The sequence below is a fragment of the Balaenoptera musculus genome, chromosome 7 (assembly GCF_009873245.2).
Source record: "Balaenoptera musculus isolate JJ_BM4_2016_0621 chromosome 7, mBalMus1.pri.v3, whole genome shotgun sequence".
In the NCBI taxonomy this organism is placed as follows: Eukaryota; Metazoa; Chordata; class Mammalia; order Artiodactyla; family Balaenopteridae; genus Balaenoptera; species Balaenoptera musculus.
Genome location: NC_045791.1, coordinates 103377574 through 103404303, shown reverse-complemented (window position 1 = coordinate 103404303; position 26730 = coordinate 103377574). Strand labels below are relative to the sequence as shown.

General features: G+C 42.1%; 1 protein-coding gene across 7 annotated transcripts in view; it reads left to right on the top strand.

Moving 5' to 3' along the window:
* Positions 1–26730, top strand: part of PID1 (phosphotyrosine interaction domain containing 1) — a 240655-nt gene that overhangs the window by 31173 nt on the left and 182752 nt on the right. The gene's annotated exons all lie outside the window — the stretch shown is intronic.

Sequence of the window (26730 nt, the reverse complement as noted above, 5' to 3'; positions counted from 1 at the left end):
GGCAATTTAAACAGTTAATACAGTATTAAGCTGGATGATTCTGAAAGCAATTAATGCTTGAATGAAGCCCTTATCCTGCCGAGTTATGCACCCCCTACCTTTAAAAAAACTTTATTGGATGATTAGAGACAGGTTTTCAAATTCCATTCCTGGTAATTGAGGGATTTATTTTACCTCCAAGATATTTTTGCTTTTTGGACCAGCAAGGAAATAGAGAGTTTTAAAGAAGTAAGACAAACCATATTAAATGAAGAGAAAAGCGCTCTCTAAATTGAAATTTAATGTCACCATTTTTAAACGTGAAAGTAGAAACTTAAATGAACCTTCAAAGTTACTAATTAATTTGATGCTAGCTCCCACCCCTCCCACTGTGTAGATTCCATTTGGTTGAGGAGTCTAAAAGAAGGACATTAATTAAAATTGGAATGACTAATTTTATTATGTGTAAGTCAGAATAAATTAATTCCAATGTAAGCATAAATTAACTCCACTGTTAATAATTCTGTAGACCTCCTTTCCATGGTTTGCTTCAGTAATGGAGAGTTTATCAGACTTTCCTAAGAATTCAGAAACACTTTTGTGTATGTGGGGAGGGGGTGGGTATTGAAGGGCATAGAAATGTAGAGTGACTTAAGAAATGTCACTTAACCCCAAATTTTTCTTATACTAGGGTAGCCTTTAATTTTAAGCAATATATCTGTTGAGAATGGTAAAGTTTCTCCTCATCCTCTTCCTGTGTACCTACATCCGTTCCCCTCTATTTCTCATATCACATACAGGTCAAAACAAATGACCAGCTTTGCACTTGCCTGAGATTCAAAGACTTTTCCTCTCTTTCTATTGCACAGCAGGTCACTGCAAATTATTGCTACCTCTCCAATCAAAACTGTGTGCTATCTAGAGGATAATGCTTGTTAGGGCAGTTTGCTATGCCAGTATTTTTATGGGACACTCTTAAATGAAATAAATGGTAAGTGGAAGTGTTCACATAACATTTGTTTACTTTTCTTCTTTTCCATCCAAGTCATTCAGACCTGTAGTGCTCTTTTAATGGGTCAACTACCCATTCTGCAATGCTGACTACTGTTGATGACTGCATATTTTTTCCTGAGCCCTTTCACGTATTCACTGAACAAGTAAAAGTTTGGATTGGGTTTCCATTTTTGCTCTCTGGATGTACAGGGTTCCTAAATTCCCACAGTGGATAATTTTCTTCCTTACACATGACCTACCAGTGAGTTCTTCTGTGTGTTTTAATTTATTCATATTAGGGTGAGATTTTATAATATTTCAAAAGCATTTAGATCATCATCTATACTGGGGGTCAGCAACTTGTGTGTGTGTTTGCAAAGGGCCAGGCAGTAAGTATTTGGGGCTTTGTGGACCATAATCTGCTGTAACTACTCTGAGGTTGCAGTATGAAAACAGCCATAGACAGTAGGGTTGGTTTGTTCTGGACTGTAGTTTGCTGACCCCTGCTCTATAGTAGTAATAGCTTTAGATTTATCTGCCCTGTGACTTGCCTTCCTCCCTTGCAGCCTATTCACCCTTTCCTTCTACTCGAAGAGGATCCTGTGTTTTCCTTCTTCCCTGTCTTTGTTCAAGCTGTCTCCCTCATCTTAGAATGCTTTCTTATCTGTTCAAGGAGAACGCTGCTCCTTGAAGGTTCTTAGGATGTGATGGTGACCTGGCTGCAAACTCTGTTCCTCCCTGATAACCAGGGTGTATTCAGTTGCTCTGACCATCAGCTTCCCCGACCCTCCTTTACCCAGGAGGGTCCCTGCTGAAGCTGCACTCAGAGTTGAAAAGAATAGCCTTCTTAGATAAAGGAGGCTGTTTCTTGGTAAGGGGGGAAGCAGAGGTTTTGCTCCTTGAAACAACTGGGCTTATGAGAGAACCATCTCCAGGAAGCTCCGACTGACTGCTCCATCTGGAATGGCCTCCCCTGCCCCCCCGAATCCCCTAGAAGTTTTTGGACCTCCCGTCATGAGGTGCCTCCTTCTTCTGTTACTTGCTTTTCTTTGGGGTGCGTTTATGTTAGAGAGACTTCTGTTCATAAAAGAGGGCCTCTTTCTTCAAAGTTTACACCCGAAATGACCCCTTCAGTGACTATTTACATGTACATGGTTTCCTTAAAAGCTGACACAAACGAATGTATCCATAGAGCAAATCGTTTGCAGCTGGGTCATCTTTGGGGTGATGTATTGCCACCAGCTCTCACGGAATCTTGTTTTAAGATGATATTCAGACTCTTTCCTCCAAAATACAGGTTTCGGTTTCCATTCCATTGAAGAACTACTGAAGAAGAAATGTCTTCATGTACTTCTCCAAGTTTGCCGTGTAGTGCTTTTTGTGTCCAGCTGACCACGAGCCCCCTTTTCTCTTACCCTCCAGATACTTGCATGCCATCACATTGACTCTCTTTTCATGGAGGTCCTTTTGGTGTAGGTTTCCCCACTGCAGTGACTATCAGCCAGTTTCCTTGAATGATTTTAATCCCTCATCCCTCTGGCCCATCCATTTGAAGTACCTGATGGTATTACCGTGTCACTGTCATGAGCTTATCCCCTTGCTCAAGAACAATGCTAACACGGGTCAGCTATTGAAACAGTGGAGGAAGATGATGATGCCAGTGTTCCAGTGGCTATTTCAAGGATTGATATCAGCATTTAAAGAAAGAAGTGTTCAAAAGTCAGGAACAGTCAGTGAAAATAAATCTTAAACGTCAAATGAAAAAAATTATGAACTTACTAGAAAACATCCGTCTGGCTGCTGTTGGCTAAATTGCATCTTTCCCTCCTACCAAATCTCCATGGAAGCTGCCATCTTCAGACGTCTTGGACTGCAGGCTTCAGGGCTTCCCGTCGTGTTGCTCCCCTGAGTGTAACTTTCAGGACCACAGCCTCTGGGCAGCTCCTCTGCTCTGCCTGCGGCTACTATGAGTAGGGTTGGCGGCAGTTTTGATTTATTTCTCCTCCTGAACTTGTTCTTTTAATTCAGTGGACAGATTCCCTGCTCTCGAGGGCTCCTCCTGCCACCAGGGTCAACCTTTTGATGACGAGGGGTTGGGGGTGGAGAAATGCACCCGTGAGCTGAGTGGTAAAGGGGAGCCGAGAAAGCTTGAGGGGAGGGTGTTGAAGTTGGGAGGGAAGAGAAGAGCCTGGGGGAGGGTCAGGCATGTGTGGGGTTGGGGTGGAGGGAAGCTGTTGATTAGAGTATGAAATAACAGTATCACGACAGGTATTTCAGCATTTATAATAAAGCATGGTGTACTGGTGACCAGGATGCAGAACTGGACTTGCAACCACTAATAACGTAAAAATAACTGTTAATATTTATTGAGTGTTGTTATGGGTTAGACCCCACGCTAGGTACTCAAAAATACCCAGATCTGTTATAATAAAATGACCTTTCAAAATAGGTCCAATAACATGGCCATCAGAAATTCCAGGGTTGCCTACCTGGTCCCGTTAGTTTGCTATTCAGTAAAAGAGACGAGCACACACCTGTAGTAGACCAACGAAATGTCTACACCTTAATACCTGGAAGTTGAGAATGTTATATGTGTTAGTTTCCTCTTACTGCTGTAATAGGTTATCACACATTTAGCGGCTTAAAACAACACAGGGTTATTATCTTACTGTCCAAAATGGGTCTCCCTGGGTTCAAATTAATGTGTAGGGCTGACTTCCCACTGGAGGCTCAAGGGGAGAATCTGTTGCCTTGCCTTTTCCAGCATCTTGAGACAGCCCACATCCCTTGGCTCATGGCTCCTTTCTGTCTTCAAAGCTGGTCAAGACCTTCTCATATTGCATCCCTCCGACACTGACTCTTCTTCCTCTCTCTTCCTCATTTAAAAGACCCTTGTAATTACATTGAGCCCACCTGGATAATCCAGGATACTCTTTCTATTTTAAGATCAGCTGATTAGCAACCTTAATTCATCTGCAAATTTAATTCACCCTTGCATTGTAATATAACATATCCACAGGTTCCAGGGATTAGGTAGGATCTTGCAGGGGTTGGGGGCATTATTCTGCCTACATCCGCATTACATAGCAAAGGGAACTTTTGCTATGTAATGAATAAGTTTATGAATCTTAAAACAGGGAGATAATCCTGGATCATCCAGATGGGGCCCACTGAACCAAATGAAACCTTAAAAGCAGAGGACTTTCTCAAGCTGCAGTCAGAAAGAGGTGGTGGAAGGGAAGGTGTTAAATGACAAACATGGCTTTTGATTCAACATACACAATGCTGTTGGATGCATCTTTCTGAGTAATTTTTATTTCATCTCTCTTTTTTGTTTTTGTTTTTTGCCCAAGGACTACAGTGGCTTTCTTTCATCCCTCTTACAAGCCCAAAGTTCAGCTTCAAAATCTAGCAGTCAGAGCTCACCTATCCAACTTTGGATTCTGTACCTGTAGTCCAGCCAATTCCTTGTTGTGTTTCTTTGACGACCCTCAAGGCTGTGTGCACTTGCTGTGTTCTCTTGATTACCTATAAGATTACCTGTCTTGTCTCAAGGTCTCGAATTTTTCCTCAACTTTCAAAGTTAAATTCAAGTTACACCTTTTCTAGGAAGCTCTGGCAACTCTGGGCAGTATGCTGATTTCTCCCCATAGCATTTATAATCTTTGACATACAGTGTTCAGCTTATTAATTAGGCATCATGCCTTATTTTCTGGGTATTTCTTGCGTAAGTCTTAGCCCTCCAAGATATACACTTCTTGAGAGTAAAGACATTTTTCTGGATCTTCCAATACCATGTGCCATAGTTAATGTTAAGTTCACGTTTGCTGATTGACTAACTGAAAGTGATTCTTTAAAAATAATGGAGACATATACTTGGTAGTAGGGGTTTCCTCATTGCACAGTAACCATCAAAAATCTCACGCAAGGGGTACTTTTGGTTACCAAGGCCTCAAGACCTTCCATTTCTGTAACTCTTTCCCATCTTGGTCTCCATCTCCATTACCCCCACACCCACCCTGCACATGTATACATCTAGAACCCGTAAGTGATTTAAAAACCCCTGTGATGGCTTGCTGGCTGGCCTGTCACCCTCTGAATGTTCCCATATTACACAATTTATTATTCTCATCCCCTCGCTCTTCCTGCATATCTAAAATCTCTCCTTCCAGCTTTGAACAAGTAATCTGATTAGAATAATTTATATTATATTATGAAAAACTGATAGGCAATTTTAACTATTCTGCTTTCTTTCCTGGTAACAAAAATTTTATTTTAAAAATTTAAACCGAGGGACTGTGGTTTCTGAAGAAATCCACTGTCTCCTCTTGCCCTTCTTGTTCATAAGTGTATCTTGGCATTTCTCATCTGAACTCTTACAACTTGGCCTTATGGATACACAGAGCACACATTTGTTTTAGTGGCCATGTGATGCTATGAAAAAGTGGACTTCATAAACATATCCTCCAGACTCCATTCAGAGTGATTTTCTGCTGCTTTAGTTTGCATTTCATATTTCACATACTTTTTCCAGCAGTTTCTCTCCTATAAGCATGAGTGTGAGTAGATGCATACACACATGTGTGTATAAATATATATGTGCACACTTACATATTTTTGGTGGAGTGTGGATGGGAGAGGATGGGAGGGACTAAGTTGTGACTTCCGTCCCCATGTGCATGGTTAAAGGAGGAGGTTAAACAAGAGGTGTGGGAAGTGGGTTATGTAAAATGGCACCCCACGTCTGGAACATTGAGACACATCAGTGGCAACTCACATTATGAAAACATGATTATGTTACCGAGTCCAAGCTCCTACTGCTTGCCGCACAATAGACCAGTAAGTCAAGAGACAAGATGTTGGGGCAAAGAATAGTGATTTTATTCAGAAAGGCAGCAAACTGAGATGGCGGACTAGTGTCCTAAAGAACCATCTTAGGGCTTCCCTGGTGGCGCAGTGGTTGAGAGTCTGCCTGCCGATGCAGGGGACACGGGTTCGAGCCCTGGTCTGGGAAGATCCCACATGCCGCAGAGCAACTGGGCCCGTAAGCCACAACTACTGAGCCTGTGCGTCTGGAGCTTGTGCTCCGCAACAAGACAGGCCACGATAGTGAGAGGCCCGCGCACCACGATGAAGAGTGGCCCCCACTTGCCGTAACTGGAGAAAGCCCTCGCACAGAAGCGAAGACCCAACACAGCCATAAATAAATAAATAAATAAATGGATCATCACATTAAAAAAAAAAAAAAAAGAACCATCTTAACTTGGAATGAAATTCAGGCTTCTTTTATGTTAAGGGAAAGGGGAAGCTGGAGGGTTCAAGATTAAAGGGTAAAGGTGGAGTGCAGACTTCTTGGAGCCACCTGGCCTTCAAGGGAAGCACAACACATTTCTTTGTTCTTCTGCTTGCTTACGTAGGCTGGATTCTAAATCTCGTGCAAAAACTTCAAATTATTAGCAGTTATTTTTACTCTACCATTCTTTTCTCTGCTTATTAGCAAGGTTTCTGGGCCAAAATCAAACTCATCTATAACAAGTAGTAGCCATAACTAGCTCGGGACCATGGGATGGGAACTCTTCCAGGGAACTTAATGAGCTATTTGGGCACAAGCAACATTTCTCTAATATTTAACTCTTTATGTGCAGGGCTAGAGTAATAGAGTACATAAGCTAAAGAATGAGGGGGGCAGTTCCAACGTGGTGTTAGTTCTGCTTTTCCTCTGTTACATTTATGCGAGAGAACTGACGCAAGTTTGGGAACTCAGCTGACAGTGTGCGGTTTTGGAGCCACACACATTTGGGTTCATTTATGTCTCTGCTGTTGATCAGCTGAGTGACCTTGGGCAGGTTTTGCAGAGCGCCTGAGCTCCATTGCCTTCACCTGTAAAGTGGGGCTGCTAATGCTTGCCTTGAAGGGTTAGAGAGACCACAGATTAAATACCTGCTCCATGGTGGATGTTAAGTAATTGGCAGCCATTGTTTGGTCTTGAAAGCCAGTGGGTCATATTTTTTGTGATGGTACATCCCAGGATGACTTAATGGGCAAAGGGGTCTGCTTTAAGGAGGACAGGAACATTGGACTGTGACAATTACAGAAGGAGGCCACATACGGGGCTTGGAGAACAGTTCCCTGTAGACCAAAGGGACAGCTTGGATCTGTTTATTGGGTTCAAGAGCCTGTGTGGTTTATTTGAATAGACCTGGGCCTTTCACGGTTTGGCCTCCTTGGCTGCCTGTGAACTGTGGGCATTTGCCATGATCTCCAAAGTCCTCAAATCCTCTTTCTAGCCACGTGGGTGAACTGAGGTGCGGATATCCTGTGTTGTTCTTGACACTGGGGGTTGGGTTTCTGCTGGGACACTGGCTGGGGTGAGAACACAATGCCTCACACGGCTGGGGTCTCCCCATCACTGGGCAGCCCTCATAGTTAAAAAGATAAGAGGAGTTTACTCGTTTCGATGATTGTCTTACGAGGAGGTGCTGATGAGACTTTTCAGCTTAATAAACATTGCTAAGTGTTACACAAAAAAAAGAGAAACAAATCAAGAGGATTGATAGCATAATATATATATGTATATGTGCACAAGGGGGCCTGCATATATATTTATTTATGTTTCTAGAGTGTATATGTTTGTGCATGTAAAATATATCCCTTTAGAAATTACAGTGTGCTCTATTTTGAAAAGGAGACTGTGATTTGATGTAAAAAAATGAAAAAAAAATTAACTTTTTTCATCCCCAGTAACTCACACAAGGCTTCACAAGCAGATATTACCAAAGCCCCAAAGGTAGCAATAAATTCCTCTTGTTGATTTAAATCCCATTAGGGTCCAAGCTCGTGAAACAAACATTGAAATCGTACAGCTGACACACCAAACAACTTAGGGGGGCTTTATACCAAAGAGGCTTAAAGAAGTTATTCACAGAAAAACTTCCAATTGTAAAAGAGATAAACAAGCTTTGGATCTGAGTGGTGTTTAATCGGAGTGTGTGGTGAGGGCCAAGAAGGGTTCGTATTGCAAAACACAGGACTTAACTGCAGAATTTCAGCACTTTAAAACCCTAGTGGTCTCTGCTTCACTGACCAAGGTTTATTATTTTTGTCTTTCTTTTCTTTCTTCCCTCCCTCCCTCACCTCTTCTCTCTCCTCCTTTCTTTCTGATGGTGGAGTGCAATATAGTACCTGCTTTTAGCACCAAATTACAATTCCAAGCACCTTTAATTTACCTGCAGATCTAAAACTCCTTTACCATGTATTAGAAATGATTACTCTCTTTTAGACTGGCACCCTTTCCCAGGCCAAGGTTAAACATTGCAATTACTCAGAGAAGTGTATAAGTAATGAATTAAAGTGTCAGAAAAATATCAAATAGTTGGGTGCATGGAGACAGTCGTTTTACTTCATAAAGTCCTAGCAGAGCCTTCTCCCAGCATGCCTTGTGTCTTTATAAAAGTCTTAATATGTACCATATGTGTAAATAGAAGAGCTAAATAAAACTAATAGATCACCTGGGTGAGGTTATTGAATAAAACATCTGCTTTAAGCCAAGTTCAGACGTGCTCTTTGTAGAATCAGCGTGTCATGATATAGGGCACCTGAAGCAAAGAGGGCTTCTTGCTTTTGAAATTTTGAAGACAAGGTGTAGCTCCGCCAGGAAAGAAGGCACATATGGGAGAAGTCAGATGGAAGATAAGAGATGCCCACCTGAAAATCTGTGGACATCCTGTATTTGAGTTGTCTGCATGGTGGAACATTTTGTTATGAGGAAAATTATACAATAATTTATTTATCACCGTCATTTGGCCATAACGTCGCTTTTAAACATTCCTTGTGTTTAGGACAACGCAAGGATATCCCATCAACTTTCAAGCTGGGGTGAAAATAAACATGATGCAAAGCTGCAGAAAATGCAGTGTGAAGTCTAGGAGACCACAGTGCCTTCAAGGTTAGCTTGCTGACAGCCTTCTGAGAGCAGGGGGTATTGGAGAAATTTTGTGTTCCAGGGCAAAGGGTGGGTTTTATTGCTGGTCATTCATTCATTCACTGACCAATCATTACTCAGCTCCCACCGTGAGTCTCCGTTTTACTACCCACAGAAACTTGTGATGGCCCTAGGCTGTCCCAGATGACACTGGGACTAGGTTGACAAAGGGAGTTGTCATTTCTCCGTTATTCCACTTTGATGAGACTCCAAGCCACTGCCCCCAGAGCAACAGTCTAGTGTTTCTTTGAGATAAGGTGTATTTCCTGTACCATGTAAGGTAAACAACCAACAAGGGATATGTTCTCTCCTAAAGGAAAATTATATTTTTAACAGGCTTCAAAACTCCTGTTTTGCTTAAGCCAAAGATATTTATGATGATGAGATTGAAGGCACCAACACATGGTATTTCTGTTTATAAAGGGATCTTTCCGTTAATCTCTAAAATTGTCTCAGGAAAACACTACCAGCATGGTTTTAACAGATCCCTTTTTGTTTAAATATGAGAGTGAAAATCTCTATCCACATATGTTTCCTGGGTGTTTATGAATTGCACATATATACACAGAAAGGGAGTATGTGCTCATTAAAGAATATTTTTAAAACAGAAAACTTATCCATATACTTGCACTCAAAGATATTTGTTAAAACTCTTCAGTGTATTGCTATTTGATCTTTAATTCCTCATCATACTCTAAAAATATTTTTCCATATTTGCAATATATAAATGCACATATTAAATAGTAAGTGTAGAATTTAATTAATCATTTTTTGGTGATTATGTTATCTGCTTAAATCTGTGTGAGCCTTAGCATGAAAGTAAATATAAATACAAATTGTTATTAGCAGTTGGATTATTTTGGACTCAATGATTCCAATGACATGAATGATCTTAGAGCTCAGGAAACTCAGGTTTACGGAACCTCACCATTGTAGATTGATGATTGTATCAAGACCATGACTGCTTCTAATAGAAATGCTTCTAACAGTGGCTTAAATAGGATACAGTTCCTCATGTAACAAGAGGTGAGTGACTGGTGGTATTGGTTTGCTTAGTTCCTCAACTACGCCATCATAATTGCAGGTTCCTTCTGTCTTCCGTGCTATTGAATTGGGTGTTTCGCCCTTCATCTGAGTGCATTTACCTCTGGGTTGCAAGATGGCTTCTGCAACTGCAGTCATCATATTTATGTTCAGAGATGAAGAAGGAGCAGTACCTTTATGAGGAAAATACAAGGTTTCCCAGGAGTCCCCAGTAGACTTCTGTTTATATCTTATTGGCTGGCGTTGTATCCCAAGCCTACCAAGCCTATTAAGCATTTCCAGCCTCTGAAGAGGAAGGCTGAGGCAGAGGGGGATGGATAACTGCTGCCACCCACAGGGTCTGCAACCTCAATAAGTTGTAATTGCTGCTACTGACCTGCCATCAATGAAAATGTAACTGTGCACAGCGCGTAGGATGAAGTAGTTCGACTTAATGCTCTCCAGTAGAACTTCCTGGGGTGATGAAAATATTTAATAATCTGTGCTAGCCAGTATGGTGGCTTTTGTCCACATGTGACTATTGAGCACTTGAAATGTGTCAATATTGCGACAGAGACACTGGTTTTTAAATTGTATTGAACTCTAATAAATTTAAATAGTCATATGTGGCTCGGCTAGCGGCTGCCGTATTAGGTAACACAGTTTGTTCATTAAAGTTATTTGAATAATTTTGAGCAGCAATGCTGACATTTGAAAAATCAAGCCCTTCTGTGGTTAAGTGTGATTTTGTAAAATCGATATTGCAAAATGATTATCTCCCTGTGTGTCTGTCTTTATTTTGTATTTATTTATTTTTGCTTTGTAAAGTTAGCCCAAAGATCAGTTTCTCTGACTTAGCACAGATTTCTTTGAAAGAAAATTTCTATTCTGGAGATTGCTCTTTTGTAGCTAAAAAAAAATGATGCCGCTGCAAATTAAAAAAAAAAACAACTAAACACCTCATTTTTGCCCACGTCAGCACTATGGCAGTAATACTGGGACAAAATGATCCTTAAAGGCAGTTGTTCTAACAATTTGGTTCCTTGCTGTCTGTTGTTGTATTACCTGAAAATGTGTTCCCTCCCCATGAAATGGTCCCAATTTCTGAAATGTGTGAGTTTATTTTGGATTTAATTTTATTCCTGGCAAGTTTCATGAGAAAGAAATATTAGAGGAGACCAGGGAGTTTTCAGTATTGGGAGTCCTCCCAGCTCTGATTTCCTTGTATATGTGGCTGTTGGTGGAGGTTCTGGCAGTACTCTTTGGCCAAAGCTCTGATGGAGTGAACATGTCCAAGCTGGAAGGGTACAGACCTCAGATGTGCTAATGGGAAACATCGCTGGAGCTCAGAGTTCTGGAATCTTGGTCAAGTCACGCGGATGGGGGCGGTGTCACCCCTGTTCAGTCTTGTCGGGAAATATGACAGCAACACATCAGCTTAGCCTCCAGGTTAGAATGTTCATGTGCCTTGTAGGTTCAATAACAACGCATCCTTCGCTTTCTGTGATATTCAGAACAAAAGTGATGACTTTCTCTGACATGAAATTCTATACCCTTAAACGAACCATTAAACTAATTCTAGAAAGTTGGGAAGCGTGAGAAGTGCTTGCTTTTTGACTGAGACACACTTCTTGCTGGGATGTGGGCCCTGACGTTGTCAGACCTACAGTACTTGAAGGACGATGGCAAACTTGCTCAACAATTAAAACAAGGACTAAGATTCGTATCAGTGTCCCAGCTGAACAGAAGATGAAGTACTGGAGGATGAGTTGCGGTGACTTTAGGAGTAGACTGTCTACACAAGGGTGCACAGAGTTAAGGGGAGGCAGAGGAGATAGATAATGAAGCACCAGACGCCAGCATCCATGGGGTGCTCGTATGGCCTCTAGGCCTGAAAAGGGCCCAGTGGAGCCTTGGCCTCGGGAGAGGGGCTGCTGAATAGGAGGTATGGCCCTGGATCGAGGCAAGTGGCCGCTGTGAAAACCCCAGCCCTGGAAGAAGAGTGAGAGAATAAACACTGTATCTTTCTCCAGCTGCTTCTCATTTCCCTCCTATGCTTCCCTTTGCCTGGCACCGCTCAGAAGCCTGGGGGCAAGTGAAGAACACAATCCACAGAGGATGGACCGTGGCTCTTCAGGGTCAACAAGAATAACCAACACGTGAGTGTAATGTGGCCAGTGCTGCTGTGTGTGTACAAGCTGCTAAATACTTGCACCTACATTAGCCAACCCCATCCCCTACAGTCTCCACCTGACTAATGAGAAGATTGAAGCTCAGGGAAGTGATGCAAATTTCCCCACATCCAACAGTTGGTTAATGACCAAGTCAGGAGTCCAAGCTCTTAACTTCCGTGTTGTGAGAGGGGCCATGAAGATGTATCAGAAGGTGAAGAAATATGGTAACCAAACCTTATGGAGACAATCATAATCATGATAGTGGGAAGAATGCCCCTGCCTTATGTTTCCAGACGTCATTGCATTTGACCCTCACAGTATTCTTGGGGGTTTAAAAGGTTAGGTATTATTATCCTCACTTTACTAATGAAAAGAGCAAAGGTTCAGGCGAAATGACTTGCTACAAAACTATCTCAGAGCTGGCATGTGAATATAGGTTTTTTGATTCTGAGTCAGTTGTTGAGGCAAGTTATACCCTATTGCTAATTAGGAGGTGCTGGCAACAGGGCAGTTTAATTAAATCAAGCCAAGCAAAACCAAACCAAACCAAACCAAAAACATGTCATACAGACATTCTGCTTAAATAGTAGCGTCCATTTTGCCTTAGGGATCACGTTTCATTTTGCTCATATTGAAAAGCCCACAGGGACTTCCCTGGTGGCGCAGTGGATAAGACCCCGTACTCCCAATGCAGGGGGCCCGGGTTCGATCCCTGGTCAGAGAACTAGATCCCACACGCCTGCCGCAACTAAGAGTTTGCATGACACAACCAAGGAGCCCATGTGCTGCAACTGAGGAGCCTGCCTGCTGCCACTAAGACATGGCACAACCAAATAAATAAAAATTTAAAAAAAACAAAAAGAAAAGAAAAGAAAAGCCCACAAACTGTGATGGTCCGTTATAAAAGCAGTGAATAGTGTGTGAATCAAAAACAAGAGGAAGGAAAACAATATTTGAATAAATGAGTAGCAATTTCTGAAAAAATAATTTGAAACTTATATGATATACTGAATACCAAAATTCATTCCAGAGTTTGATATAAATGCTTAATGTATGGAGTGATGACCGGGCGATGACACTGTGGAGGTGATACTGTTGTCGGGTATTACAGTTAGTGGATGCCAGGTGAAGTGGAGGGGCTTTAAAAGGGTTACTCCCCACTTCACAGATGAGGAAACTGAGGCCCAGAAACCTGCCTGTGGCCTGTGGCAGACAATACTGCAGCCCAGAGCCTTCGTCTTTGTCATGCTAACTCCAGATTCAGTGCTGTACCACCCTGGGGTCTTAGGATCACTTCCATCCTGACCTTTAGGACACCATGAAGAAAGGAATTAGCAGTTCCTTTTCTAGAAAACCTGTTGATCTCTATGAAATGAACAACCATGTAGCTGCAAGCCAACAGTAAACCAACTGGGAAAATATTTGCATCACATATGACAGTCAAAGGGTTACATTTTATAGCAAATATTTTAACTGATGCATAAGAAACGGCATGCAGATAAATGGACAAGGGATATGAATTAGAATTAGCGCATTAGAATGTGCTTAGTAAACAAATTGGCAAAATTTTAAGCTTATTAATAATAAAAGAAATGCAAATTAAAATAATAATGAGGTGGTATTTTACATGCCTCAAATGAATAATAGTTTTTGTTTGTTTGTTTTTGGTTTTGAAGACCAAAGCTAGGGAAATTATGAGATCATTGGTGTAGTGGCCATGGAGTTTGCATGGCCTCTTTGAAAAAGCAATTTGGCAACAGTTATGAAGAATCATAAAATTTCCACACCCTTTGACCCAGCAGTCCCACTCCTGGGAATTTATCTTGAGGCAATTATTAAAAAGGCAATGAAAGTCATGTGTAAAAAAATATTCATTGCAGTAATGTTTATAATAGCAAACTATTGGAAGCCACTTAAAGGTCCCAAAACAGGGAAAAGATTCAATGAATTATGAGTCTGTATAGTCATCAAATTAATTATGGAAGCTACACAGTAATATAAAGATACTAATGATGTCAATTGAAAAAGGAGTGAAAAAATTTATTTATTCTGTGCCTTTAACTGCAATAAAGTCCATATAGGGATTAATATTGAGAGCAAATACAGAACAATAAAAATAATGGATGTAACACGATGGGAAGGTTAGGGGTTCACCTGAGACCTGTGAACACATGAGATGTTTACACTGGCACATGGAGTTCTAGGTGTGTGAAATGGAGTGTCCCAAGATCAGGTTGATCTTGGAAGCCAAGTTGCGGAAAATTTCAGATACCATCATAAAAAGTTTGAACTTTGTCCTTAGGGGCACTGGAAAAACCATTGGAAATGTCATAACTAAATCTGTGTTTGGGGAACTCTGACGGCACCGAGAGCTTCAGAATGGGAGGGACGCACTTAGGAGGCCTTTTAATGGCCTGGGCAGGAGGTAATGAGAGCCTCGAGCAGGCAGGGCAGGGTGGGGGTGGAGAGGAGTGGAGAGAGCCACCTGAGAGCCTTTGTCAAGTGCTCAGACGTGGGACTGTGGGAGAGAGAGAAGAGAGAGAGGAGGCTGCCTTCTTAGCGTGGGTGGGCCTGCTATTTAGAAGAGTGGGAAGAGAGGCAAGATTCTGGCTCCATTTTGAATGTGTTGGGAGTATGGCGTCCTGCAGTGCGGTCCTTAGACGGCGGGGATACCGGTCTTGTCCTTGGGAGACAGGGAAGTGGTGGTGGTGGAACTTGGGCGTCTTGGCTTCCGGGCATGGTTGCATTTGGAAGAGTGGAGGACGTCCAGGGAATGTTTGCCTCAGGAGAGAAGATGACGGCTGCGGGTAGAACCCTGGGAAGGTCTGAGACCTAGAGATGGGTAGAAAGAGGAAGCAGTTGAAGGAGCAGTTGGAGGTACATGTGGAAATGGAACGGGGATAGAGTCTCAAGAAAGAGCAAGTGGGTAGTGGGGCTGAACAAGCCTGCGGGTCCAGAAGGCTGAAGCCTCACTGGTGGCCTTTGGTTAGGTCATTGGACCTTGGACCAAACAGGTTACAGTGGAGCATGGAGAGGGGAAGGATGGGAGCAGAACCCAGATGACTGAGAGGGAAGAACACGATGGAGGTGATGAGGCAGATACATGACTCTAAAGTACGCAGGACTTTAAAAGGCTCAGAGATAGAGTTTGCCTGGGACTTGGGGCGTTCCCAGGATGCAGAACTTTCAGTGCTCCAATCGGGAAAGTCCCGGACCAATGAGGGCAAGTTGGCAACCCAACCTATACAAAATGTGTCAGCTAAAATATCCGTTCTCTAAGAGCAATTAAACCTGGGTGAGGATACCAGATGTATATACATAATGCAGTTAAGTAGCAACACAAGGGAACAGGCTAAGCTGAGCTGCCAATTTAGTGGGATGGAGAGTTTGGGAATATTTTTGAAAGTATTTTTGGGTTGAAGCAATCTGGTGAAATTCGGGGAAAAAGAAGTTGTTTTTCTTTTAAATTTTTAGTTAAAAAAATCAAGTCAGAGTGGCACAATAAAACCGTAGAAAGGAAAGCACTGGTGTCAACATTGACAGTTTTACACTAAATGGCTTCCCCATTTGAGTTTTCCAGTTACTGTTTTATTTATTTAGTTTTAATTTGACACAATGGGGAATAAAAATCCTATAACCACACCTCATTAATTTGCAGTAACGGGGAAGTGGTGTGCTGTTTGATAAGTGAAAGCACTGAGTTTAAAGACAGAGGGCTCATAGACCCTTGGTCCTAGAAAAGACCCAAGTCATCTAGTGGAGCTGACGGTACCTATGGAATCATTGTTCCCCTGGGTGGGCTCTGACTCCTGCCACCTCCTGGGTACTGGAGTTCCAGACCCCCAATCTCACCAGGGTTTCCCAACCTCACTGCCTATTGGTTCCCTGGAGAGCGTGGGCCACTGGACTCCTGGTTTCCAAGCCCTGTGGGCTTGGGACCAACCTCTGATTCTCTGTGACTCTTTTCCCTCATTCCTTGTACAGTCCTTCTGTTAGCATTCAGGACAAGGTTTGTGAAGCAAAGATGCCCTTCTGTCTGGGGCTCTTTCACTTGGCTCCTTGCCACTGGCTAGGTCTGGACAATCCACCCAACATTGCTGGGCCTCAGCTCTCTCTGGAAAAGAGGTTGCAAGATGCCGCGTGGGTGGTTTAGAGTCGATCACATGAATATAGTGATAAACGCAGTGTCTGTGCTAATTATTATTATTAGTTGTGTCCCAATTGCTTATTAACCACATGACCTTAGGCAATCCTCTCACCTTCCATTTCCTTACCTACAAAAAGAAAGGTCTGAATTGGTTGATCCCTAGGGTCCTGTCCAGTTCTTGAATTAATGCATTTTTCCTAGTGCTGTTTGAAGCTTGGACCAAGGTGAATAATTGTGTGTTTATGCGGTGACTTGAGAGAATGGCTTCAACGGAAGGTTTCAGTTTAATATATCCTGACATTTGAAAATGAGAATTTAGTTGAGGAAAAAAGACTTTAAGAAGGCTACAGAGAAGGGGATGTGGATCAGATAAGTTAATCAAACTCTGGGAAGATCTGTACAGAGAGCTTCTGTTCAGCAAATCAATCAATTAGGCAAAATTTGGGCTTTTTGCCTGCATCCCCACTGCCCATCTTTCTATTTGTTACTGTAGCTCCTTCTCCCCCACTTCTGAGTCTGGCCTGTGCTTTGGACCTTGGCTATCCATCCACTCCTGTCCTCTCCCCTGAATCTCAGGGCTCCGAACATGGAGTCTGGTTCTGGACGGGGCCCATCCACTCTATCCCAAATCCTGGATCTGTCTTCCAAGACCTGTCTGCACTATCCCACTTTTAGGTAACCATTCTGCCCTCTAGGTAATTACTGACCCTGACCTTGGCCTCTGCTCTGCCCAGTTCTGTCACTGCCCAGGCTTTGTCTTGTTTCTGTTATTGATTTCTAAAGTACCCTGTGATTATAATTCATACAACTTGACCTTGTGTGGACCTGGGATGAATGGGAACAAAGGGAAATGAAACAGGAGAAGATTGTCAGTGATTTTTCTTTTTTATATTTCTTTTATTGTTATGATTCTCCCCCCCCCCCACCCGAAAACAAAATTGTGGAGAAGGTCATTGAAGGAAAAGCATTTCAGGAGAGAATCTGTACAAGTGTATGTCATGAAGTCTTAATTCATCTCTAATCATATGTTTTTCAACCATCTGCTATATTGCAGGCACTGTCTCAGGCCCCTTTTTGGCCATGGAGAGGGAATTAGTGCTTTAGTGGAGGAGAGAATAATCAGGTATTGAAAATAAAGGGCTATCAGAGAGGCATGTACACAGGTTTTGGGGTGCACAGCAGAGGAGACAGCCAACTGCCTGCAGTGGGGCTTGGGGAGTATTCTCTGAGCGAGTGACATTTAGGCTGAATCTTGAGGGACATTCTAGGGAGAGGAAACGCTATTGCCAAAGCTTGGAGGAGTGAAGGACTGCCTGGCATGTTTACAAAATGGACATGTTTGGCGTGACTGGAGGGTTCATGAGAGGAAGTAGAAGATGAAGCTGTGAGAAGAGCTGGACCAGGTTTAGAAGTGCCTTAGAATGCTGGGATAAGGGGCTTGTCCCGTGGTGAAGGAATTATTGCAAAATCGGAATGAGTTAAGTCTAAATTGATGAGATTTGACTGTGAGGAACTTGGGAAGTAACTACTGATAGTTTCATGTTGGGTATCTCAGTACTGTTTGAAGCTTTTGGAGATCTCGTTGATAAGACCAGTCATGGTCATCCTGGCTCCTCTCCACAAGCCGCCAGCCATGCCTTGACCTTCTTCCACTGGCCTGGCGCTTGAGCTGGGTCTCATCTTTTCTCTCGTAGCCTCCCTGTCTACAGGTGGAAACACCTGTTGCCTTTGCCCCCGCTTCTCTGACTCCGAGGGAGATTAACGAATCTTGTTCCCTTCAGGGCCACAGCCAAAGGAGAGGCTTTGGAGAGATCAGTTCCGACTGTATTTCTTCTCGGTGCTGGTTTCCTCTCCAGAAAGGCACTATCATTAATTAGAGCAAAACGAACAAAGCAAATCCTAAATGGCTGAGCTTCATATTTTCAAAGACCTGTAAGCCTCATCAGCATAAAATAAATTAAATTTGGAGCTTACCTAGTGCAGATGTTCATTTTGATGGAGTGTTCCACGCTTTGCATTTCTATCTGGAATAGAGTTTTCTGAGGTCATTGCAGAGCTCTGATGGGTCGCCCTGTAGATCCTGGATAGAAATGGGCTCTGTCCCCAGAAGGCTGCTCCAGCAGAGGGGCCAATGGAAAGTGAGCCTGTCCCAGGAGATTGGGATATGGACCTCTGGGCTGTGGTCATATAGTGGTGTTATCTGTTTGCCTATTTAAAAGTTCAGTCTCTTTGTACTTGAGATCTGTACCTTTTACTGTATGTAAATTGTACCTCAATACCAATTCTAAGTAAAAAAAGGTATCTGTTTATTTAAAAAATAACAACTTTCTTCTTTATTTTTAATAAGAAAGTTGAGGTATCTTTTTCAGGAGAGGACCTTGAAAATCAAAGGGACAATGCAATAATAATATCCTTTGTGGCTTTGGGTCAATTTCTTCTATTTTTTTGTGTATCAGTTTCCTCCTTTGAATTGTGGCATGCTAGGTTTTTGGTTTTTACATCTGGGTCTTGTTTCTGGTTTATTTTTTCCTCCATAGTGGAATACTATTTAATGAATACTTTGTAAAAAAAAAAACTGTTTAACGTGTCACAGCAGCAAGAGTCATTAATGTTTAAGAACTTGACAACTTGAGGATTACCCACACATTTTTTGAAAGATCATAATCGAAGACCTTCATCTTTAATTGAAAGCGTCTCCATCAGCTTCCTGATCTTTTCTCTGGGTCGTGTGGTTATTCAGATGATGGCCATCTTGGTGGTGGGATAGTCTCCTCCCTTGAGTCCCTGTGCTGCTTTCTCATCCCATCGTTTTGGAGCTAAAGCCATAGAAACCCACAAGGGACAGGGATGCTGGCGGCTGGAGTTGAGAAGCAGACTGGCAGTATCACGACTTGAACTTGGAGGAGAAACCATCAGGTGAATATGCGTGTCTGCTGCTCCCACACAGGTGCTTACGGGCGTGGCCCCTGGGAGTGGCACCGCATGACAGGCAGTGCATTTGCTGTTAGCCATTTTTACAAGTTGTCTTCGTATTTTGTTCTTCTGCTGCCTCAGATCCTACAAGCCAGGTCACAAGGCCAAGTTTTAACGATTTCACCTTTTGGGAGCTCTTGTTCTCAAAGCCACGTGCCTGGCTGTCAAAACTGAGAAAAGCCTGGTACTGAGGGGCACATCCTCTTCCACAGGAAAAGGGATGTTCTGCTGGTCTCTTCCTGGTGCCCAGTGATTTCCAAACCACCTCAGCAGAGGTGACTCAGGATATATTTTCACTGCTTAGAAACCGTAGTAACGAGGCAGTACAAATGGTCGGCTGTGTTATGGATTACATTTTAACAGGTTGGAGACCACCAGTATATTACTTGGAGACCGCAGGTTCAACTTTGTACTTTAAGCTTTTCTGATTTTACAATAAAATTTCTCCTGTCATGTCTATGCACATGTTTGGACTTAGGATAAGATGCGTCCCTGGTTAGAAGTCAGCTCTACACAGTTTGTTCTGGAATTCAAGCCTGCACCTGTCCATACACATGACCTTGTCACGAGAACACCTGACGGTGGCATGATTGAATGCTCGGTTACATGCCAGGAGGGCCCAGGTGCCCCTGCATAGTCCCTGCCCTGCTCACGGTCAAGTGGTTTTGTGAGAATGAAGAGGCATTCTGTAATCTAGTCTATTGATTAAATAAGCATTTCAGACTCTAAGGCAGAATTACCCTAAACACCACCACAAGTTAAATAAGTCATTGGGGAAAATCTAGTGCAAAACGTTTGACCAGCAGTCTGTTGTGTTCAGTTCAATTCACTTTCACACTTCATAAGGAAAAGACAAGCAATCCAGTAGAAAAGTGGTCAAAAGATTGAAATGAATAGGGTCACAGAAAGAAAGTACAATTTCCGGTAAACATGCGAGAAGATGGTCAGCTCATTCCATGGTCAGCTCGTTCCATGGTCAGCTCATTCCATGGTCAGCTCGTTCCATGGTCAGCTCGTTCCATGGTCAGCTCGTTCCGTTAAAGAAGTGGACAATGTAGCAGTAGTCAGTCTTCCCCACCGCAGTGTTTCCCCCCAGATGTCAGTAGGAGGAAAGGATACTCATCACTTTCAGACCTCATTGCTCTTTGTACAACTGTAAATTGCTGCTGTGATTTTTTTTTTTTTGGAGGCTTTAGGTGATGTGTCCAGAAAAACAAGGCACGTTCTTTTGACAACAGCAGTTTCCCTCCTATAAATTGATTTCACAGTTGCCCCCAACACCTGTACTTTTCTACATTGTTTTGCAATAGTAACAACAATGTACCCAAACTGCAAGAAACAACCTCAATATCCTTATGTGATTAGTGAAAGTATGTAGCCACGATTTAATGGAACACTATAGAACTTAGAGATATGAAAGGGGGGGGGAGAGGGAGAGGGAGGGAGGGAGGGAGAGGAGAGTGGGAGAGAATGACAGAGAGAGTGATTAGATGTGCTGTGTGTTGCTGTTAGGGGAATATATTCAATATATAGTACGAGAAAAAAGTAAGCTATAAAATAGTATATGGTATTATCACATTTATAAAAAAAAGGAAACAGAAAAGAAAAATCTTCTTATTCTTTAACTGCCCTGAACATTTCTGGAAAGAGCTGCCAAAGAAACACAACAAGTAAAACAACAATAAACACCCTGCTGATAGTGATTGACTCTGGGATTTGACATTAACGTTCAGAGTAGGAGGAGGGGTCTTTTATATTTCACTATCTGCCCTTCTGTGTTAATTCCATTTCCTTTTTTATACTGAGAATGTGGATATCTTTAGTGATAGTAAAACTAATAAAAAGTCCTCCATTCTTTCTCAATCATTCTCTAATAATGCCCTAATCCTTCCCCATATTTGGTTCTAGAATTCTATTTTTTGAAGCATCTAAATACTTGTAGTTTTTTTAATTGACCAAGGCTTCCATAGCCTTCATATATACTTATTTCTTTTCTTCTTTACTTTTTTTTTTTTTTTAACTTATTTCTTAAGAAGTGATTATGTTTTGACTAACCCGTCCTGACGGCTCCCTGGACCCTCCACGGCGGGGTTGGTGGGGCTGTGAGAACACCCGGCTTATTCCCTGGTGGGAGAATCCCCGCTGTGGGTTCTCAGCTGAGAGCAACGGTCGTGAATGTACTGAGTCAGATGAGGTGGGTTTGACTTGGCTCTACCAGCTGCTAGAGGTATGCCATTGGGCAGATTATTTAGCCTCTTTCAACCTCTGCTCTGCATCTGTGAAATGGGGCCGTTAATTATATCTCAATAAAGCTGGAAAAAAAATACCAACCGCATTGGGTTATATGAATGACAAGGCATACTACTTACAAAACACTTAGAAGGGACCCCGGAACGTAGTCCTAATCACATCAGATATTATTCTTTCATTTTATGTTTATAGGCAAGTCCACCTCACCTCTACGTTTCAGTTTTCTTACCTTTGAGATGGTTGGATAGAATAAAATGGAACACCTTTTCCAGTTCAAAATTTGATATTTAAAACCCGCATTTCTGGTACACTCTTTTCTTAAAAATTTTATTTAATTTTTAAAAATTTAATTTATTATTTATAAATTTATTTATTTATTTATTTTTGGCTGTGTTGGGTCTTCGTTGCTGCACGTGGGCTTTCTCTAGTTGTGGCGAGCAGGGGCTACTCTTGTTGCGGAGCCTGGGCTCAAGGTGCGCCGGCTCAGTAGTTGTGACACGCGGGCTTAGTTGCTCCGTGGCACGTGGGATCTTCCCGGACCGGGGATCGAAACCGTGTTCGATCCCTGCAGTGGCAGGCGGATTCTTAACCGCTACGCCACCAGGGAAGTCCTTCTGGTGTACTCTTTATTAAGTCCTACATGGCTTAAGGTTGTATATAGTTGTTGTGGTGTTTGACAATAAATTTACTGACTTGATTTTTTGATCAAGAGTCTTTGGCTAGCTTAAGTGATGGCACATTACATGATTTATGGGGTTTTGTTTTCACTGATAAAAATCATACATGCTCTGTACCTAGTCGTGTCAAGAATTTGTTGTGCTGAGGACCAAGAATGGAAAGAAGACGTAATGTCCACCTCTGAGAAGTGTGTCTACCTCTGCCATATGACTTGTAGAATTTGGGGTCAGGGGCTGCCCATAAAATGGACTATGTCAGTGAACATGTTATTGACTGAGAAGGTGGTCAGAGGAAAATTGTGAGTGATTTGTTATTCTCTCGAGGGGCCCTAGAGCTTAAGATGGGAAATTGCCCTTCCCTGAGTCAACACTTTCTCTACCTTTCTGGTCTCTAAGTTTTGCCTTTGTGTTTGGCTGAGATCCTCGGAATTTAACTCTCCTAACTGAAAAAAGCCAACCCTGGAGGCGGATGGATGCTGTGGACAGGTGCATCCCGTGAGAGACATGACCCTTGAAGCGGCCGGGGAGCCTGATGAGTTGAACGAAGGCTGTGTTTGGGTCCGGTGTTGAGGATGGGGAGGAGGCTGGCCCCTGCACGCTGGGCCCCCTGGCTTCGCTTATTCATCTCACTCAATTCTCACAGATACCCTGGAAGCTGGGCATTTACCCATGAAGAGTGGAGGCTTAGAGGGGTTCATTTACTTGCCTGAAGTTACAAAATTGGAAAGTCACAGAGCCCGGATCGGATGGAGTCCAGGTCTCACCTGCTGCTTAACTCATATATTTTTTTCTCTCTCCCTCTGGTCTCCTTGGTTAACTTCTTTATTTCAAGAACCCAGAGTAGGTACTTAATCTCTTCCCCTGGTGTCGTTAATTTCTGTTGTTGGTTACAAAGGGGATTAGATTTGAGAGTGAGTTTGGAAAATGAGCTCAGGGTCATGGGGCAGGGGGGAGGGGAGATGTGTATTTCCTGGTGGGTCAGCTGGGGTGCACAGGCAAGGAGGTGACTGTGATCTGGGGCTCAGTTGCCCTGCTTCAGATTCTGTCTCACTTGCCTTGCTGTGCTTTGGGTAAGTAACTAAGTCTCAGTTTTCTCATATGTAAAAGGAAATTATATTACCTGTCTAGCAGGGTTTATGTGAAAAGTAAATGGCAAAAGCCTATAAAATGCCCCACGTAGTTTTTGGCGGAAGGCACATGCCCCTACTCTGCTTAATAAACCTTCAATGGCAGCAATAACTGTGAGGTCCAGCCCTTGGAAGAGAAAACCCTCTGGAATATCTTTGTGGCCTATTCCTATTAGCATTTTTACAAGGTTATCTTTGCATGGAAATAGATTTAAAATAGCACGTTGGAAAGCACACTTCTCCAAACTTAGCCCCCTTTCCAGCTACAGGTAGAATGCAGAGAGCTGCTTAGGGCTTGCCTCCAATTCTTAGTGACATTCTCAGAGGAGTTTCCTCTTTGCCACATGGGAACCTGGGCTGTGTTTCTTTTGACAGAGGAGGAAAAAATAAAGAAGTCACATAACATGTGACAGCTATAAAACATCTCTCTGTGATGGCTTACTGCTTAATCTCAAGGTGAACTTCAAAAAGTTGTCCTTTGAAAGGGAATTATAAGTTTCTCCAGAAGAAACTTTTGGACACCTGATTCAAGGGCATTGAGGACAAATCTATTTTAAACTTAACTTACGAAGCACATTGGTATAGGAAAAAAGAAACTAAATAGGTAGAACCCTTAACCAGGTATTTTCTCTTTGTTTTCTATTTTTTTTCCCCTGTAAAATGCAAGTTCTAAGAAAAAGAGCCCACAATAAAGGCCTGGCTTTAAAACACAGACTTAGAGGGTCTGGGGTTGTTACACACTAGACTAGTAGGACACCTTCTATATTTGAGAAACTATAAAATTAAAACTGATTTCCAAAGAGTGACCTTGAAACCTACTAAGTTTCATATACGTTAGAGAAATCTTCAGTTATTTTCAGAATTGTTTTCAGCCTCAAGTTGGCGAAGATATTCATTTATTAGAATGTATAATTTTCTTAAAATTCTGATTAACCAAAATGTGGTAGTAGTGTCAAACATTTCATTACGATGCTGTTGGAAGGTATGTATAAAGCTGCATTGTGATGCTGTCTTTCTTAAAAAGTTACTTTTCTGACCACCTCATCCATCCCGGACACTACCAGGGTCTGGACAGAAGCATTTGAGAAAGCCCCATGGTCCTCATACCACAAAGCCCGTGCTTCGTACTCTGTGGAGGTGATAGAGAGCTTAGACACATAAATCGAAAATGTAATGTGGTACCATGTGGCTTAGGAACAGAGAAGCCTACCTTTCTCAATGACCCATGAGAGCATTTCTCCACTTAAGCTGAGTAGTATAATTTATGTCCATACCAGAAGTAAATGTGATCAATAAACCACTATATTTTACTTACACACTTTAAGAAAATGACAACTATGCAAATAAAGATGTTTTGTTCATCAGTCATCTGAAGGTTTGGCACTTGGAAACATCAGCTTGCCATTTAGACTACTGTTTCCAGAACAGTTCTTGTCCGTGAATGTACTGAATGAATAAATGAGTGAAAGACAGAAAGAATACAGACATTGGATTATGCAGAAACTTCATTTCTCAGTACTCACATAGACAAAGTGTTACTCTAATTTTGAATCTAGCAAATGCTCCTTTGCTTAATCGTCTGATTTATGGATCAATTTTTTTCCCCGAAACCAGCCTCCCATATTTGTTCACACATTTTTGTGGCAGAATCTCTTTTATATAATCATGTCACTGCCCCCCACCTCAACTCCTTCCCCCACTTTTGAGGAGAGAATACAACATCACCACAATAAATATTTCTTCATTATTAGGCAGATTTGGAAAGGAGTTTTAGAAAACACTAGTTAATGAAATTTTCAGCAGAGGCTGTCTGTAGCCACAAAAAGCATGATTAAATTTTAATTAAAATATACTTAATGAAATCTTATTGGCTAAAAGTAAATGGAAAAAGTTATTAACCCTCTTTAACTGATTTCACCAAGCTTTTAGATGCCTTGCCTGGAGGAGACTGCTTGACACATATAAAGCCTGTCTGTAGGGATGGATCTTATTTCCGGAGCTGCCATGGTTCACTGCTGGCTTCTAGCGCCATATTGGCATGTGGCATTCAGCCTTTTTTCTCACTTTCTCAACAAATTATCTGCATGTAAATAAACAAAATTATAAGACAAAAAGCTACATTCTTTGAATTTTATTTTTACCTATGCAGCAAGACGTATTGGAAAAAGTGCCTTGAAGCCTTCTCGCTTTCCCACTCTAAGTCTTTTTTGGCAAACTCTTCCTTTTAATCTAGAATGCCCATCTTCCCAATGTCTTTCCATATTTTAACCATTTTTTAAAAGATCATTTATTTCCTTTGGTTTCACTGCCCTTAGGGCTTGTTGTTGTTTGTAGAAGTGGAAAGACAGCACGCGGAGGCACAGCTGCTTCTTTGGAGTCTTTGCTCATAAGAAGGCACGTGTCCTTTCTGCTCATATTCTATTGGCTAGAACTCAACCATCAGTTCATTCCTAATTCCAAGGAATGTGAAGAGACATGGTTCAACCGAGTACCCAGGAAGGAGGGGAAACAGATTCTGGTGACCAGCCAGCATCCCTGCCACAGAGACTATCTAGGTGAAGGTTTGCAAGTGGTTGGCCAGTGAGCCACCTTGACCTTGCTGATGTATTTCCTTTGGCCAACACAGTGCTGGTAGAAGTTTTAAATTGTAGCAAACACCAAAAGATCAGGAGAATTTATATAAATATCTGGCCTCTTGGCTTCTCTTGAAAAATGTGACTCTCTGGCAGTGTTTACTTCTATTCTTGCTTCGTTTTTGTTTACAGTTGAGTGGGGGGCTCTGCCTTTTGAGTGGGCATGCATTCTTTTGTTTGCCATAGCATTTCCTGTTGTCCCTCAAGAAAGCCAAGCATCGGTTGCCCTTATCATCTTATACCAGACCTGCTTCTCTAATTCCTTCATGACTCCAAGATTGGAAACCAGAACACTGATACACACTCCCAATCTCTCTCTCTCTCTCTCTCTCTCGGTCTCTCTCTCTCTCTTCTATCATCTATTTGTCTATCTATCTATCTATCTATCATCTATCTGTATTTCTCTATTTTTCTCTCTTTCTCTATCTCATTATACCAGATGGATTATAGGAGACACTCACCTATAACGTAGATAGGTCTAAGAAATAATACTCTGTTTGGTTAGGAATGGTTTCAGTGAGTTTATAGAATTGCAATTACTGTTGAGAGGAAGGAAGAAAGGGAGGGAGAAGGGGGAGGAAGAGAAATGAAGGAAACAGTGAAGGGAATGCATTGTATGATTTTGGGAAAAAAAAAAAAAGAAAAAACTCTTCTAGGTCTCTGCATAAAAACCTAGCTGCATTCTGCATAAATATGTTTTATAACATATTTTATTCTATCTAAGATTTGTAATTGGAAATGGGATCTTAATCCTGTAAAACTAGAGTGGAGAA